The 15,781-nt window shown below is 42.3% G+C and overlaps 1 pseudogene; it reads right to left on the bottom strand.

The window, feature by feature from the left end:
- Positions 1-395: 395 nt before the first annotated feature.
- Positions 396-11,765, bottom strand: LOC120439979 (annotated as a pseudogene).
- Between the last annotated feature and the right edge of the window lie 4,016 nt (positions 11,766-15,781).

The following is a 15,781-nucleotide window of genomic DNA, read 5'->3' as shown; positions in this document are numbered from 1 at the left end:
CCAGTTTGGATTCGAGACAGACCCTTCTCTACTTTTAAGATTAGGCTTAAAACTTTCATTTTGATAAAGCATTGAATTAGGGCTGGTCTGTCCACAGTCTGGTATTGCTCAAACTTTCTTCCTGTTAAAAATGACCCTTTTCTTCCTGCTGTCACCAAGTGCTTGGTTTTATGGAGTTATTAGGATTTTCTCTCTCTTGCTTAACAATATAAAGCACCTTGAAGCGAATTCTGTCATGATTTTACACCATATAGATAAAAACTGAATTGAATGAATGGTCTTACAATACTGTCCTTTTTGTCCAAGACATAAGGGGACAACTGACCCCTATAATATAGTGAAGGAAAGGGCGTCTCTCCCTATGATCAACCAACAAAACATCCTCCATAAGTAACCCAAGTTAAACCCATTGAATTTATTAGTTATGAAAGAAATATTGGAAATATTTTATTACACAATAATTTAGAAAAGAACACAACTCTCCTCTCTGTTAAAAGAAAAACAAAATCCAGCACACACTGACTCTCTTGTGACCTTTTTCACATTCAGCAGATCAATGACGACATCACAATAACTCCAGATTTATGACGAGCAGCCTTTCCAGACAGTCTGTTCAGTATTCAGGGTTTGGATCCTTTGTACTGCATTATGAGCTGGAAAACAATTATGCACTTCTGTGTGCAACTTCTTCAGTGAGATAAGAAAATGAACCATAGTTCAGAAAACATGATGAGAATCAAACAGGTTTTATGATGTAAAATACTTTCATGGTAGCTGGATCTAATTTTTAAGTAAAGCAGAATGTTAGCTGTTGTTTGTAGATGTTGATTTAGACTTTAGTGTCAGATTTGGCTCACTGATGGAAGAATCTAATCTGCCTTTTTTTGTAAATAATATCTTCAAAGAATTGTAACTTAATGTTTGGCTGTTTGGTTTTATGTCTTGGAGCTGAGTTGTTCTAATGCAGCCAGTATTTCATAGACAGAGTAGCGAGGGTAACAGGTTGTTGTGACTTGAAAACTAAAGCCTTATAGTGTGCTCCCACCTGTAATGCACCACGGCCCTGAGTCTCATGATATAAACAGATAGCAGTGAGTAGCACTCGGTCAGTTCTCTTTCTCTCTGCCCTATCTCTGTGCACAGGCCCGCTCTACATCAGCGATGGTCTTTGGTGCGTCAGAGGACAGAATCAGAGGTCCTCCTTCTCTCTGATCACCACGTCATCCTCAATCCGGACACCCAGGCCTCGGAAGTGCTTCGGCACTTGGTCGTTGTCTTCACAGATGTATAGCCCTGGAGCAAGACACAACGTGAGCCGTAATGGTAACAGGACAGAGCATTTACATGCACGTGCAGCCGTGTGGATTTTAAACCTGGCTCTATGGTGATGGCCATTCCTGGCTGAAGAGGTTGTGAGCGAGATAGTTCAGGAGTGTCGTGGACATCCATGCCCAGGTAATGGCCAACATGGTGGGGGCAGTACCGCCTTGCAGCCTGGAATTTAAATAAATAAATAAAGTCAAAGCTCACATAAACCTTAACAAAGCACAACCACATTAAAGAGCACTTAAAACACCAAAATAAAAGATGAATGGAAGTCCAGCATGGAGCATATTCCCTGTAATACTGAAAGGGAAATCTGACTTCATAAGAATATAACGTCACCATTCCTTTTGAAGCCTAAATTATACTCTGTTGCAGATACGGACAGTCGGAGACCCGACAACAGAGTAGTTATTCCTCTTATACTTCTTTGACGACTACTTGAAGTCCGCTGCATGTGTAAAAATTCTGAGGAAAAGTAAGATTTGTCTGGACTCCTCCTCTAGGGACCATGAGACTGTGCAGATGAGCCTCATTAAATGTAAAGTACACAAACAATCTACCAACCAATCTGAGCACCCACTGTTTTTCCAATTATTACCTTTAGCGCCTCAGCGTCGCTGGTACTGGCCTCGAGGATGCCAAGCCGCTTAAGCTGTCGTCCCAGCAGAGCCAGCATGGTGCTGTAGATGTGATCAAGACTGACGCCTGGAGAGCAGAGAGATAAACAGGAGCGCTGGACCTCCAGGACGGATTCATAGAGCTCAGTCTGTGCAGGACTGAATCTAGTGTTGTACAAAAAAAAAAAAAAAAAAAAAAACCAGTTTATTTCTGTGACTGGAACTGATCAACCTTCAAAAACACAGACTACAGTTTCTTTAATTTAAGGGACCTAAATTCTAGAAATCAGATAAAATGATGTTTATGGTTGAATACCATGTTCACCAAACCAGGATTGGAGGTGATGTGAACCACCTTTATAAACAGATGCATTCTGGAAACAAATAACTGGACCAAATAGATGACTAAATAAACCTGAGTGTAAAATGAAGTTTGACAAATTTACACTGTTCTACACTGAATCATGTGCTACGATGCACAAATGGCAACGTCACTCTATGTTACACCCTCCTTAGCGATGTCATGACAACAGATGGTAAAGAACTTCTGCAACAACACAAGGCGTAAAGGTTCAAACCTACAATCAGCGATTGTAGTTGTGTAGTTTAGTTTCCAAAAGCTAGATCACCCCCCTGCATTTATAGACAGCAAAAATGGCATTTTTCAGTGAGAGGAATGTGACAGACTTTTCATTTTACTCTTTGATAGAGTATCAAGGAAAGATCTTTGTCTATTCATAATGTAATGTAGTGCTTACACATGAGCTCATTAAGGAAACTATCACTTCTATAAACAGTTGGTGCCAAATATTTTAACTGTCCGTGTAATCAGCTTGCTTACTTTCCATTTATTGGCCACGTTCGAGTGATATCACTGACATAACCAAAGTATTCGCAACCACCATCCAGCAACACCATTTCACCATCCTGATGGAGGAGACAAAGAGGAGGGAGCAAAACATAATGAGTCATATATGCTACTTAAATACATGTAAACTAATTATTCTCAGGAATATCAGTGTCCTCTGACGTGTTCATGGAGTAATTACCTTGATTATTTGGTTGTTATTTATGTAGTGCAGAGTGTTAGCTCGATTTCCTCCAGCAATCACAGGAGGGTGCAAGAAAATTAGCACCATGGATCCGATTCTCAAAATCAAACTGGAAAAAAAGGTTATGTTAAATAGGCATATGTACTTGAGAAATGACTATAAACTCAGTTATTATACAACAGTGTGCAAAAGACTCGAGCCTTCTTCTATATTTTGCAAGAAAAAAGGGTAAATAAGTGCAGCAATGTATAAAAAAAATGTGTAAACATACACAGAGATACTGTATGTAAGGCACAAACAGTGTTTATACAATTCTAATAAGTTTGAAAATGTGATATTTCCCTCCACTTGGGACGAGACCCTGCCCCAAGTGGAGGAGTTTAAGTATCTTGGGGTCTTGTTCACAAGTGATGGGAGAAGGGAGCGGGAGATCGACAGATGGATTGGTGCAGCGGCTGCAGCGATGCGGACGCTGTACCGGTCTGTTGTGGTGAAGAGGGAGCTGAGTGTAAACGTGAAGCTCTCAATTTACAGGTCGATCTACGCCCCTACCCTCACCTATGGTCACGAGCTGTGGGTAGTGACCGAAAGAACGAGATCGCGAATACAAGCGGTGGAAATGGGCTTCCTCCGAAAGGTGGTTGGCCTCTCCCTTAGAGATAGGGTGAGAAGTTCGGCCATTCAGGAGGGGCTCAGAGTAGAGCCGCTGCTCCTCCACATCGAAAGGAGCCAGTTGAGGTGGTTCGGGCATCTGACAAGGATACCTCCTGGGCGAGGATTTCCAGGCATGTCCCACCGGGAGGAGGCCCCGGGGCAGACCCAGGACACGCTGGAGAGATTATATCTCTCGGCTGGCCTGGGAACGCCTTGGTGTTCCCCCGGATAAGCTGGAGGAGGTGGCTGGGGAGAGGGAGGTCTGGGCTTCTCTGCTTGGGCTGCTGCCCCCGTGACCCAGCCCCGGATAAGCGGAAGAAAATGGATGGATGGATGGGTGGATGGATATTTCCCCCTTTATTTTTCAACACAGTCTGATCTCTCTTAGGCAGCTTTGTTGTCATTTCTTTAAGCCGTCTTGAGGAATAGATCTCCAGGCTTCTTCCAAAGCTCTTCTTTGGATGTCGGCTGCATTTTGTTCTGTTCTCTGTCAACATGATCCCACACAGCTTCAATGATGTTGAGGTCCGGGCTATTTGGAGGCCTATCAGACTTCTTAATTTTCAAAGATTCAACCAAAAGAAATGGGATTAAATGTGTTTTGGGTCAGGCTGCTAATAGTAAATATAAAGAAATTAGGGGTGGCTCAAGACTTTTGCACAGCACAGTACGTAACAAGTAAAGTAGACACTGTAAGACTTAAACAGCATTTTCAGTTTAAGGTACAACTCTCTGAGTTCCATACCTGCTCTTTTAAAGCAGATTCATGAAATTAGGAGGTAAATTTGGAAAATTTCAATGCTGCTTCTCCAACTGTAAAAATCAATAAACTTACTGTTCTAATAATTACATCATGAGCCTAATCAATGAAAGACACAAAGATAATGACTGCTCGTACACGTAAAGGCAGTGAAGAAATAAAGGTCATCACAGAAGTCACCTTAGCAAACAGAACAGCTTCATCCACATCTCCTTGAGACAGAGCCATTGTCCTCCTAAAAGCCTGAAAGATAACAATATGAGCTGCTGCAAGTACGCTTTATAAATCTAACATTCACTTGGAGTCTTCAAGAGCTTCACAGGAACCAATTTAAACATCAACCTGTGCCGTGATTCGACCCGCTTCTTGCATGAGAGCCACTTCGGCTGAGCTTTTGAGGGCCCTGAGAGAGTGTATGAGAGGTCTGAGAGTGCGCGGTGTCGGCCCCGCCTCCAGAACGGGACACACGTGAGCCTGGTGGAGCCGAGGGTGAGCCGGCTGAGAAGTATCGTACCACAGCATAGTGCCTGGAAGAGGATCAGAGAAGACAGAAATGCTAAGAGTGAATTTGAATTCACAATCTGTGAAGTGATAAAAGAACTAAATAGAAAAAAAGAAAAATATTTTAATACCTGAATGAAAAGTTTAGGGACTGAAATAGGAAAGCATTTATTCAACAACTGTGCTACTTGTCCACTTAAGTTTTTCCACCCAAGGCTTCCAGCAGCTGGATCTTTGTTGCACTGCATTTTATTTACCTCACACTTCCTGTCTTTCTCTACTACCGTCCTGTCAATAAGAACGTCTTCACATCAGTCAATAAAAAAAACTTAAAATACTGGCGGTGCTGCCCCTCAGCCTCCCAGTAGATGCACCTGCAGTTTAAATTTGAAGAGCCTAGGTGATTTTCACAAAACTTGAGCTCTGATCTTGACCTTGAGGTCAAAGTCAAATACTCATCCCAGATTTTGAGTAGATGCACCTATGGTATCAATTTGAAAATCCTACTTTCTCACTCTTGAGTTATCATATCCATGCTGCCCACCAGGCTGCTCGGTGGGGTGATGATAATACCCCATTAGCATTTTACAGCTGAGGGATAAAAGAATCGACACAGATCCGCAGGTGCAGAAACAAAAAATGTGAACACAGAACAATTATTAACGGTCGCAGACTGCAGAACTCTAGAATCCTTATTTATTGCATCTAGTGAAGTCTTGAATACACCTGCTCTTCATTTATGAAGACGAAGAGCAACCCACCTCAGCAGCAATAACCTGAAGTAATCATTTACTGTGTGACTTTATCAGTTTCTTACATCATTGTGGAGGGATTTTGGTCCACTCTTTACAACATTGCTTCACCTCATTGAGGTTTGTGGGCATTCGTTTATGCACAGCTCTCTTAAGCTTCCACCAAAGCATTTTAGTTGTGCTACAGTCTGGACTTGAGGCGAGTCTAGGCCTGTCAGGTGAGGTCTGACTGACACCCTGAATTTTCTTTTTCATCCATTTGCTATTAAGGATCATAGTCCTAATGCATGGCTTAATTTGTGCCAAGCTTCAGCTGCTGGACAGAGGGGAAATGACATCTTAAGGGCACTGCATGCCTGCATCAGTGAGAGCACTATCTGAGCAAAGCAACATCACTAACAAATGTGATTCGTTCATTCGATGCTTCTGGGTCTTTTGCAGATTTTCTGACCTTGTGGTTAATTTGTTAAGACCGACACTCCTGGGCAAAAGTTTTGCTTCCAAAACACTGCGCGCGCATCTATCCATCCATCCATCCATCCATCCATCCATCCATCGATAGATCGATAGATCGATAGATCGATAGATCAATATGATAATAAGGTCTGTGAAAGACCCTGAAGCAGTGTCATTTTGTTTCTTTATTCAAGCAACATACGTAATTCAGACTGACCAACCAAATCCATTGGACCTCCTTTTGCTTTGTCAGAGAAAGATATCGCAGTTAGTGATCTGGAAGGAATAAACCATAACACATTGTTTTTTGCAGGATTGCAAAGAGTAATCCCCCCTGCCCACTCCCATGCACCCACCTTTCAGGCTCTTGAGTACAGCACCAAGTTCTTCTATGCTATGAACTCTCTCTATGCCGGTCAAAGCAGCTGCTCCGTCCTTCCCAGACCGCGGTCCGTCCCACAGTTCTCTCCCCGGGTCTCTGCGAGGGACGAACAAAATAGCTTGGTCTGGTCGACCCTTCCCGTGAAGAACCAAGGCACTGTCAGGTTCGAGGAAACCACTGAGGTAGAGGAAATCCTGAGGAAAATATGTTTTGAGATGAATTAGTAAAAACTTGCTAAAATTACAAGAAGTACTCAGTAGACCAAAATAAAATTTCACCCAGGAAAAGGAAGAAGAGGAAAATCCAATTTTTTCTCCTTTCTGAAGAATTCTGAACTGAATGCACCTTGGAACCAAGTGCTCACCTGGTTCTGATGGAAGGGATAAGGGATGTCATTGGTCATGTATCTAGTTGGGTGAGACAAAATGATGGCCACATGGGTGCTGGAGGAAGCAGAAGGTCCGAGTCTTTCAGCCTGAGCCTCGATAAGCGAGGCCAGTCGGTGTCTCATGGAGCTCATATTCTGTCTGGCTCAAACCTGGGGTTACCTCACCTGAGGAGAAGCATGCTTTCCTTAAAAAAATAAATGAAGAAATGACATTTTACAAGATCAGCTGTCCACTGTAAACAATACTCACCATGTTTGATGAGGTGCGGATGAGTGAAAGGACTGGGCTGGCCAAGGTAACGAGGTGGAACCGTCTTTGGCTTCAACCCACCAGGTTTCACAGAAATGTTTCTGCACAGGCACCAAATACATCCTACAGACAGAAACACACACAGACTGTAAACACATGCTGCAAACAGGTGCTGTGGTCAATTCAGTTTGACTAAATCTATTATCTCCCACCTACTTACCTTTTGCTCATGTTACTAGGTAACAACAGGACGTCATGGGACAACTGACTATTAAAATTGGTGAGTGATTTAGGCCCTGTGACATTAGCAGATTTTTTTAAGTGTAAAACTAGAGCAAATGTAATATTATGTGTCTGATTTCAGCCAATATGTAAAACTTTTTTCATACAAAACCATTTTTAAAAAAAGGGGGGGTCATTTAGCAATCTTGTCCCAGGGTAAAATGGGCCTCACTGATGTCTATCCAGATGGGATTATAGCCTCAATGCTAGTTTCAAGTCCTACTGAACATTAAATTCAATTAGTAAAATAAACCACTGAGTGGGGTTTCACAGTCTAATCCACCCATCACTCATCACATCCATCTTAAAAACACCGGGGTGTGTGTGTGAAAATGATCAGCTCCAGGCTTCGCAAACCAATAAGTTTCGTCACAGCGGCTTTATCAGCATAGAACAGCGTCTCACATCAAAAACATTTCAGTGTAGCGACTGGTAAATCACTGCCCACTGGTGGTGAAGGTTTGAAGTTATATTTTTTTAAAGAGCGAATACAAAACATACCTTTATATAAACAACTAAAAAGCACGGCGCCGCTGGACAATGTTAAATTATTATGACTATATTAGATATTTATTATCTGAGCATCAACATGTGCTGTATTTTACAGGTTGAAGCAATGGTGAAGTTAGTGTAGACTATATGTACAGTGCTGTGAAAAAAGCATTTCCCTTATGTCTTCGTTTTTTGCATATTCGGTACACATCATCAACAAACACAGTTTTTCTTAGAAAAATATAACCTGAGTAAATACAAAATTCAGTTTTAAGTGAATATTTCATTTAATAAGGAGAAAAAAACCTACCTGTCCCAATGTGAAAAAGTATTTTGTTAAATCATGAACTGTGATTAACCACATTTTTGAAAAGCTGAGTGCAATTTCAATTTAACTAGTTTTTTTTTTTTTTTTTAAATTCAATCTTCATTTAAGGACCACATTTTGTATCTTCTCAGGACATCTTTGCATATTCATTAGCTGAACCACATAAATGTGACGCATATGGAATAAATAAATAAAGAAATCAGGAAGAAGAAAAAAAAATCATGGCATTGTAACTACATGTCAGTTTAGTTCAGTGGATGTAAGCTACAGTTTTGAGCCAAACGAAGAAGCACAGGGGTGGCTGTGTCCATAAGAACTTTTTGCTGATCCACCTACTATTCACTGAAGGGTCACTAGAAACGGTCTCAGTGGAAGGCTGAGGGACGCCAAATTACACAAGAACTGGACCAAAAATCAGTGACAACTGGTCTGATGGAGTTTTGAATCCAAATGTGACATTTCTGGCTCAAACTGTCATCAGTACGTACAGGGGAAGTCAAGAGAGAGGTACAACAGTGAGTGTCTGTACCACTGTTAAGCCAGTGGTGTTGGGGATCTTGTAGGGCTGCACAATTAATCGTTAGAAAATCGCGATCTTAATTCATACTTATGTGCAATCTCATTTCCAAATGACAACGATTTAAAAAAAAAAAAAAAAAAAAAAAAGGTGACGATTGTACCGCATTTTGATCCGGGACATAATCTGCATGAAAACAAGCGCTCACTCTTCCTGCTCAACAAATGACAAGAGCCTTATACCACACCAGCTGGCAGGGAAAAAACAACGGAGAGCACGTGAGAGATGACGAAGCTGTAAAGGCCAAGAAAGTGACAGGAGAAAATCCGTCCCGGTCAACCACATCAATAACGGGAACTTTATACAGCGCTTCCCCATAACCGTCGAACTCTCGCAGGCACAAAGAAATTACGGAGGCTATCACTTATCACCTGGCTAAAGATATGGCTCCCATCAACACTGTGCAAAACGAGGGATTTAGGAAAATGATCAACACCCTAGACAAACGCTACACAGTGCCGTCCTGCAACTATTTTTCAAATGTTGCACTACCTGCTCTATACACGCAGTGTCGGAAAAACAGAATTATTACCAGTCAGAAAACTAGAGATTTTGTTAACAGGGTTTTTTTGTTTGTTTGTTTTTTAAATAATCAACTATTAGAGTGTATAGGCAGGAAACAAGACCAGCACCAGCTGCCTCTCACAGCCTGGACCTCTCCCCAGGGCCCCAGTTTGTGGTTTGGTGGGATGCCACACATGGAGTGGGGACAAGGCGAGAAGCCGCAGAGGTAAACAGTGCAGCACCTTGAAGGGTGTGAATTTGAACTGCAGTTCTATGGTTCAAGAGCAAGAACTGCAGAGACATGCAAGAAGTCACATCTACTGCAACAGTAGGCACATTAAAATCATAACCTGTTTTTAAGTATACCTTTCATATAAAAGTGACAAGAGCATTACCTACATTTTTATGGTACTTTACGAGATGTTAGCACCTCACTAAACTTGAAATTCCCATAATGACTTCTCACTTATTGGATCAAATACTTCCAAAGATTTCACTGCGCCTCGCATGAATGTCTTTGCACTAACAGATCCAACTTCACATACGAGGTGAAACACGTCCAGCTGCTCTGCCTGCGACACGCTTTGTTGTAATCATATTTGAAAAGTGAGCTGCACCAAGTGCGGCGCAGCGTCGCAGTGTAGCCAAACAATGGGGACAGAGAACCAGAATGGGCTCTGATAGTACGACCGAAAAGCTAAAAGGAAAAAGGCCTCTGAACAAAGGGCACCAAAGAAGACATTTCAAAGTCTGTGGCTTGCTTACTGTTTCGTTTAAACCCGGCAGCAGTGAGAAAATTAACAAAGCTGTAACTTCTGCGGGACAAGGACGCTCTGCCCAACTTATTCAAGTCAAACAATAGCTAGCTTGTATATGACAATAGTTTAGTAAAACCCAGTATGCTTAGCGCTAAAAACACAATAATCATACCTCAAAGGGTATTTCTCTCTCAGAGTCACTGGTTATCGACTGATACTCAGAAAGACTTGTTTCATTGAAGTTTTTGTCTTTGCTAACCAGATGCAGGGCTCAGTTGAGCCGGTCTGGTGGGTTTATCTGCCTAGCTACTAGCTAGCTGCTCGGCTACCCTCACTTTCTCTTAGAGCTGCCTCGGAAAAACCCTCTCTTTCTGTAGTTTTCATCGGGATATGTAAGAAGCCCGGTGCTTAATGTGTCGGCACTTTAATTCTTCAAATTACTCAATTCAAAACTACCTCTACAACTTGAAGCAAACTGGGCTGACTCGCCTCTTCCATTGTTTGGAGGTGGACCCTAATAGTTGCTGCTAGCTAGCCTGTTGAGGCTAACGCATCAAAACACAAGTGCTGGAAAAGTTGTTCCTGCCGCCACAACTATTACCATGTTCCCCAATTAGCGGCCAAAACCTCTCGGATTAAGACTTTAAAAAATAAACAAACAAATAAACTCCCCAAGACAACAACATGTTGCTGTTTGCAAGCAGCAACTTTGAGCATGTCAGTCAAGGCAACTAGTGCAACTCTGCAGGGACTCCGAAAACTGACCGGCTATTTACACACACCTCACAGTGAAGCTGGTTTATATTTTATTCAGCCTTAATAATGCATGCCAAATATTTACCATTTCCATCACTGGCAGACACCGAGAGAGCAGGAGAGGACAGCTTGGGCCTCTTGGCTGAAGGCGGGCCGGACTCCAGAACATTATCGGCCATATTTTTTTGGAAGAATTAAAAATAAAATGCTTTAGATCCACGGAGGGCAAATGCAATCCCCCCACCCCCTTTATTTGCGTCTCCCAGTCCTTTTAAGAAACCTTTCTGATCGTTCCCCCACCGCTCGGGGGGGACGGTAGGGGAGAGAGGCACAGCAGTGTTGAGTTCTTTCAGTCCTCCCCTCTCGTTTTATTCCTCTCTGCAGATATCAGTCCCCCTCCCCAGTCGGAGATTTTGTTTCTTCACAGATTTGAGCAGCAGCAGGAGGAGGCGGCGGCGGCGACGGAGGAGGTGGGAAGGTGGAGTCGGCAAAAAAGGCAAGCGTGCGGCCCTCTGACAACCTCATGTAGCCTCTTCTGCGACACAAAAACCGTCCCAAGATCTGTCCTCCGGGCTGTACTCAGTCCTGCCCGGCATAGTCGGCGGAGAAAATCTCCGTTTCAAATCCGAATCGCTCCAAGCCGGGTGAGGGGGGTGGAGAGCAATTTGTCAGGGCACAAAAAAGACAACTGTGATCCAGCAAACAGAAGCCAGGAGTTGTTGTTTTTTTTCCTCCTTTCTTTCCGTCTCCTGTGTTAACTCCAGGAGCCAAGCTCTCTCATGCAACAGATTTCTCTCCTCCTCTCTGATCGGACCTCTCTCAGTGCTACTGATTTCCCTCAGAAGTAAAACAAGGCAGTGGACACGGTTAAAGCTGCACTACAAACAGCCTTTACAGCTTTAAAGTAGCTGAAGAAATTAGTCAGCTGCACAGAGAGACGACACGCCAGGTTTACGGTTTCTTGGGTAAAAATAAAAGTCTATCACGGCTGTATATGTCTCACTGCATATAACCCAATGCAAGCATTCGTTGTGTTCTGCATGTACATGCCGACTTGTTTGTGCACTTAAGTGTTTGACCATGCAAAAGGCACTGTAGTCAGAAAGAACAGGACTCGTATTGCACGTAGTGGTTGTTGCAACCCGCTTGCGCGAGATGTCTTGCAGTCAGCACGGCTGCAAACAGAAGATCTTCAAAACCAAAAAAAGAAGAAAAAAAAAATCACAGTTCTTGTGCAATCTCCCCACACATGCACACTTTATCTCTCCGTACACTTCCCGAGGACGATCACGGCGCAAATTGCCAATCAGCGGGCAGTCAGATTGATCTAATCAGTTTTTTTCCTCTCTTGCAGAGGACGGTCTGTTGGGTTACTTGTGCTCCACAAGAGGTTCCTCCCCTGGTTTTTTAAAAACACTTGAGAAAAAAAAACCCTCAGATTAAATCACAAATATCGCCGCTTTTAAGGATGTCTTGGCCACGCGTGGAGGAGGAAAAAGAAAGAAAAGCTCTGAAGCAAAAGCAGAAGATCAACGGCGACTGGAGAAAAATTGATCAAAATCTGACGGCTATTTCGGAAGCGGAAAGCTTCAGATCGGCACAATAATGTTGACACCCCTCCTCCTTGAAATATTTTGGGCTGACAAAATCCTCTCATTGACTCTTTGTGATGGTGAATGCCCCCTCCGCGTTGATCCTGGCAATTTTTCCCCCCTTCTCTTTAAACCCGTCTTTCTTTCCACCTCTCTCTTCTGCCCGGCAGCAATTTATTTATATAATTGTCTATGCGGGCTCTCTCCTCCTCCGCGACGGACACATTATGATTTTTCATGTTGATGTTTTCCTCCTCTTTTTTTTTGGCAGGTTTTTCCCCTCGTTATGAGACACAGTCCTCTTCCGCCTCTCCTCCCCGTCTCCGCTCCGCAAACACCCCCTTCCTTGGATTTTTCGGAGTATTTCCTTCTCATGCATACATATACACATATATATGTCACCGACTCGGTTTTCCCTCCACTGACGTCTTATCGGTTTTCGTGATGCTTTCTCTCCCCGGATAGCACGGACAGGATTCGGGCACTCTTTCGTCCCCCGGCGGTTCCCGGAGCGGCTGTCGTGGGTCGCGGAGTCGCTCCTTCTCTCGGTTATCTCCTCCTGTTTCTGACGGTCTGTCCGCACAAACAAAATGGCGGCTTGTTGTTTCTACTCCTCTGATACGGGGGGAGGGTTTGAGGTACAGCAACATTAGGCGTGAAAGGGGGGAGGAGGGAGCGCTCGACGACGGGAAGAAGAGGCTGTCTTCGTAAATGTTCGGGAGTGTCCGGAAACCGGTTCTGGGCTCTTTTTTTCTCTCTCTTTTTTTCCTTTTTTCTGAGGATTTTCGCCGATTTCAATCTGCAGGGGACAGTGGTGCTCCACTTTTATCTCAGTCAAATACAGCGGCTTTCACTACAGCGAAAGTGGAGAGCGACTTATTTGACAGTAATATTGAAAAGTACAGTTTTTAAACAGGGGTGCGTCCAGAATTTTTTGGTGGCCATATAGGGGCCACTAAAAATATTGGGGTGGCACACCAAAAACAGAATTTCCAGTTTTATATTTTGTCACATATAGGTTACTCGAAAAACATGGCAACAAAAAGAGAAAATTAATTATATGCCTACTTAATTTCCTGCTATTAAAGTTGTTATCATTGAAAATAGGTACATATAAAAAACAGATAAGATTTAGAATTCCATAATAATCTGTTTTAAGCAGAAATAAATAATGGGGGTGGCCAGTGCATCTGGACATCATCAGAAATGGTCTCAGTAGATGGGTGGCTGTCAAGAAGCTATTCTTAAGTAAAGGAAAACAGAGAAAAAAGGTTGAGGTGTTACACAAGAACTGAACTGAAAATGAGTGACATGTGACAACTGATGAATCCAATTTTGACATTTTTTATTTAAACGTTCATCAGTATGTCTGGAAGAGATGGCTACAGCACGGTGTCGAACTCCGGGCCTCAAGGGCCGGTGTCCTGCAGGTTTTAGATGTGTCCTTGATCCAACACAGTTGATCTGATTTAAATGGTTAAATTACCTCCTCAACATGTCTTGAAGTTCTCCAGAGTACTGGTAATGAACTAATCATTTGATTCAGGTGTGTTGACCCAGGGTAATATCTAAAACCTGCAAGACACCGGCCCTCGAGGCCTGGAGTTCCCTCCCCGGTCTACAGCCATCTGTAAAACACAGTGGAGGCTCTGTCATGGTTTGGGGATGCAGTTCAGCCAGTGGTGTTGGAGATCTTGTTGAAGTTGATGGAATTAGGAACACAGAAAAGTATCATCAGATTCTGATCCATCATGCAACAGGTTTTTTGTTTTTGTTTGGACCTGACAGTGATAGCAAACCAAATCAGTCATGGATTCAACATCATGGAGGCAGTGCGCGATCATCCTAACAAGAGAACAGAACAAAAGGCAGGAACGGGATCCAAAAATACTTTGATTCTATCCCCAAAAGTTGATACTGTTCATCTTGACGTAGCGTTTTCAGTAGGAGAAACGTTTCATCACTCATTCAAGTGATTTCTTGAGTCTCAGCTGACTGCAGGTTTCCCCAGTCTTATAAACAGATAGATCAAAGATACTTTGATTCTAATAAAATGCTGAATTCTTTAAGTGTTTTCTGTTACAGGGACAATACACTGCTCCAAAAAAAAAAAAAAAAAAAAAAATCATGTGATCACACCAGAGTTATCAGTGTGTCCAGTTATCAAACAGAAACCACTGTGGATCCAGTTCACATTCCTTGGTGCAAAATGAAAGTGACAACAGAATAAAAAGGAAATGGTTTGCAGGTGATGGCCACAGACCACTGCTGGTGATGAGAGCAGGTTCAGACTGAGCACATGTGACAAATGTGTGTGTCTGGAGACACCGTGGGAAACCTGCTGCCCCAACATAACTGGATCTGCCAGTGGTGAATACCAGCTGCACAGCCCTGGTCTGTCAACACAATCCCATTAGCAGAATAATAACCCTTTAAATTTTCATGAAATCTTTAACATCACAGCTCTGCATCAATAAATATAAGCATGCTATTTTGCAGAAAAGAGCTAATATTACTTAATAAAGTTTTTAAAAATCTTATAAAATATTCAGTCATGTACAGTTTTGTTACAAATACAGTTTTTTTTCTCTCATTTGGTCGATTTGTGCTGGTTGTATTTCAATTTCTTCAACACAATTTGCATATTTTCATTGGTTTCATAGGTGTAACTGGACAGAATGACCAACTGGCACAGATGCAAACTACCTGCCTTCAATGCATCAAGACCCAGATTAGGCTGGCATTTAAACTACCAATAAACAACCTCCAGTCCTCTGCATTGTAACAACCCATTGCACTCAAAAGACCTTTAACATCAACACAAAAGATAAAGTCATCATCCATTTGGACGAATGGAATAAGATCATTCTCAAAAATTTGATTTCTGGAGGCAGGAGGTTTTTCTCACTGAGGCGACAGTCGCTTCCTTTGGCATATCTAAATCTCATCCTCAGTCATTTAACTCTGCCAGAGTGAATAACTGGGAGACAGATGAGCTGCTAGAAGATGGATCTTCAAAGTCCCCATCATTACAATGTCATGCATCTGGAGACAAGACACTCTCATCAGCATTTTTTCAAATATTATTAACATTAAAACAGAAAAAAAAAAAAAAAACAAAAGGTATATGGAAACATTTATCGCATTGATAAACACCAATCCATATCGAAAGAAAACCTTTTTTGTAACTAAGTATAACAAACAAGATGTTAAAAACTTTTCCTTATTTCTAAAGAAACCAAACATTTATCAGTTATACCAACTGGCTTTAAAAAAAAAATCCAAATCAAGTTCAAAAAAAGGTCTCCAAATATTTTCTGGCTTCCACTATATACAGTCCCAGTCAAAAGTTTA

Source organism: Oreochromis aureus, linkage group 4 (assembly GCF_013358895.1).
Source record: "Oreochromis aureus strain Israel breed Guangdong linkage group 4, ZZ_aureus, whole genome shotgun sequence".
Classification (NCBI taxonomy): Eukaryota; Metazoa; Chordata; class Actinopteri; order Cichliformes; family Cichlidae; genus Oreochromis; species Oreochromis aureus.
The sequence above is the reverse complement of the archived record's forward strand: the minus strand, read 5'-3'. Positions and strand labels throughout refer to the sequence as shown.